The sequence below is a fragment of the Arvicanthis niloticus genome, chromosome 28 (assembly GCF_011762505.2).
Source record: "Arvicanthis niloticus isolate mArvNil1 chromosome 28, mArvNil1.pat.X, whole genome shotgun sequence".
Lineage (NCBI taxonomy): Eukaryota > Metazoa > Chordata > Mammalia > Rodentia > Muridae > Arvicanthis > Arvicanthis niloticus.
Window position 1 is genome coordinate 16,724,067 of NC_133436.1, and position 3,205 is coordinate 16,727,271.

The following is a 3,205-nucleotide window of genomic DNA, read 5'->3' on the forward strand; positions in this document are numbered from 1 at the left end:
CAGCAAATGACATTTCCATGAAGGCAGAGGGCTTTGTCCCACAGAGAAGGCAATGCTTGAAGCAAGGCTAAAGAGGCAACTTTGCAGAGGACCCAGGTCAGCTGATTTCCAGCCCCTACCTTGTCTGTAATACACTGAGATCTTACTTCAGGGCTCGAAGTGGCAGCAGGCAAAAATTTTGCTAATGCTTTAAGATGTCTTCTGTTTCTTTAGAAGGTGTTTCTCAGCAAAAACCACTTCAGAGCTTAACACTTCTGTCTGCGACCAATGAAAAGGGCAGGAAGTAGGGCAGGGCTGTGTTTATAAAGTATCAATTTCAATCATCTCTCATATCACTCAGAAGTCATGTGGGGTTCTCCAGAGTAACCTGGGAGCTCCAGACACATGGGAGCTTCAGACATTCAAATCTGAGAATCCAAATCAAGTCCTGCTTCTTGAGTCTGTAAACACACTACACACAGCACACACTCCTCTAGAGCAGTGGTTCTCTGCCTTCCTAATGCTGTGACCCTGAAATACAGATCCTCATGTTGTGGTGACCCCCCAACCATAAAGTTATTCCATTGCTACTTCATAACTGGGTTTTTTTTCTACTGTTAGAATAGAATTTAATATCTGATATGCAAACCACTCAAATGGGGCCATGACCTACAGGCTGAGACCCTCTGCTCTAGACTGCAGAAGGTTAATGTTTAACTAGAAGATGAGGCGTGTTGCACAGAAAACTAGTTTTTAAGAAGGACAGCTTCCTATTTCAGTCTTAATCCAAAAGTCACTCCTTAGAGGTCTGCCAGAGCCTGACATATACATAGGTGGATGTTCACAGCTAACCATTGAACTGATCATGGTGTTCCCAATGGAGGAGTGAGAGAGAAGACTGAAGGAGCTGAAAGGGTTTGTGGCCCCATGGGGAGAACAATACCAACCAACCAGAGCTCCCAGTGTCTAAACCACCAGCCTGGGAGCACATAGAGAGGGACCCATGACTCCAGTTCTACATGTAGGGGAGGATGGCCTTGTCAGGCATAGGTGGGAGAGGGGGGGTCCTTAGTCCAGTGAAGACTGGATGCCCCAGTGTGGGGAAATTCGAGGGTGGTGGTGGGCACCTGGGTGGGGGCACATCCTCATAGAAGCAGGAGGAGGGAGGATGGAATAGGGGGTTCCTGGGTGGGAGGATATGGGGAAAGGTGAACACATCTGAAATGTAAATAAAATATCCAATAAGAAAAAGAAAAAATAAAGCAAAGCAAATACTACTGGATGTGGTACATACTTATTCCTCCCCTTAGGCAGGGGCATGCCTGTCTCTAAGACCTTAAGGCTAGCCTGTTCTACTACCTGGGACCAGCCAGGGAGGCACAATTTCCAGGAGGCATTACACTTCTGCGAGGCATATGAATAGCTACAAGAAAACTTCCGAGAGTGTAGAAATTAGTATGGAGCTATCCGTACGGCCTTGGCACCGCTCGATTTCTATAGAGAAGCTGGCGGCCGGTGCCAGAGGCTTCTGAGTTCTCGACTCTTGGATTCCGTGGAGGCCACAAGGCCATGCTGGCTTGGCGCGTGGTGCGCGGCGCGTGGGGGCCCCTTCGCGTGGCCCTGGCCACCCTGGCCGAGCGCTGGCGGCTGCTTCCGGCTGCGTTCGCCTTGCGGCTGCCGGGTGCCAGCCCGCCGACCCACTGCTCCGGCGCGGGGGGAAGGCAGCCCCGGAGTCCGCCGCCGGAGGAGGTGGAGCCGCGCAGGGCCCCAGCGCCCGGTGGGTTCCGGCGAGCGCTGCCAGCTCGTATGAAAATCCATGAACACTCCCAAATTTGTTGTCAATGACGAGAATTGGCCTGGCCCCGGTGTTGGGCTACCTGCTTCTCGAAGAAGACTTTAATGTTGCACTAGGTGTTTTTGCTTTAGCCGGGCTAACAGATTTGTTGGATGGATTTATTGCTCGAAACTGGGCCAATCAAAAATCAGCTTTGGGAAGTGCTCTTGATCCACTTGCTGAGAAAGTTCTTATCAGCATCTTATATATTAGCTTGACCTAGGCAGATCTTATTCCAGTCCCACTCACTTACACGATAATTTTAAGAGATGTAATGTTGATCGCTGCTGTGTTTTATGTCAGATACCGAACTCTGCCAACACCGCGAACACTAGCTAAGTACTTCAATCCTTGCTATGCTACTGCTAGGTTAAAACCAACATTCATCAGCAAGGTAAATACAGCAGTACAGTTAATTTTGGTGGAAGCTTCTTTGGCAGCTCCAGTTTTCAATTATGCTGACAGCATTTACCTTCAGATGCTATGGTGTTGTACAGCATTCACTACAGCCGCGTCAGCTTACAGTTATTATCACTATGGTCGGAAAACGGTTCAGGTGATAAAGGGCAAATGAGAGGCACCCAGATCCAGCAGCGAGGAAGTGACTTGAGTCATCTGCAGCAGCGCCGGCGAAAGCTACAGGACTTTCCCGATCTTGGTGTTCAGCTTGCAAAAGGTCTTGTCAGACAAACCATGTCTTCAAAACCAAAGAAATGTGCGTCGAAAATAAGCTCGATCATGGGCCTATACAGAATTTCCAGTGTATTTTTAAATACAAATAAAACTATAATGTAGAATTTTTAATCTTAGGTTTTTTGATTAATTTGTGAGATGAATTATTCTAGTTATTCTTTTTTTTTAAATGTTTTTTTTAAAAACACAGTTGGTAACATGGAAACAAAGAAAAGCTGGAGGGAATTTCCTGAGGTTGGATACATACCATACACAGCATGATTATACATTTTTATGCCTCAATTTAAAATCTATAAACACATTAACAGTTCATGTGATTAATACTTGACCATTTGAAAAATGAGAGTAAACTTAGTTGTGGGTAGTGTAAAGGTATACAGAGCTTTAAAATGCAGCACATTTTGAAAAAAAAAAACAAAACAAACAAACTAGAAGGCATTGAAGTTCACTGTTAGTCTTCCATCCTCTCAGGTACCAAATAGTTTATGTATCAGGATAACAGATGACACAGGAGTCAAAAGGGAGAACACGTGTATTGGGCTTTGCATCTAAAAGGCAGAGAATGATATCATGCCTTCTCACTGTTTCTCATGGGATGTTTGTATGGTACTAGAACCTGTACTCATATGTCATGTAAATAGTATGAAACTTTCTATTTTTCAAAGTTTTTTTTTTTTTAAAAAAACTTTGGGGAATCTT

The 3,205-nt window shown here is 45.4% G+C and overlaps 1 pseudogene; it reads left to right on the plus strand.

Moving 5' to 3' along the window:
* The first annotated feature begins 1,425 nt into the window (after positions 1 to 1,425).
* LOC143440126 (cardiolipin synthase (CMP-forming) pseudogene) lies at positions 1,426 to 2,934 on the plus strand (annotated as a pseudogene).
* The last annotated feature ends 271 nt before the right edge of the window (positions 2,935 to 3,205 follow it).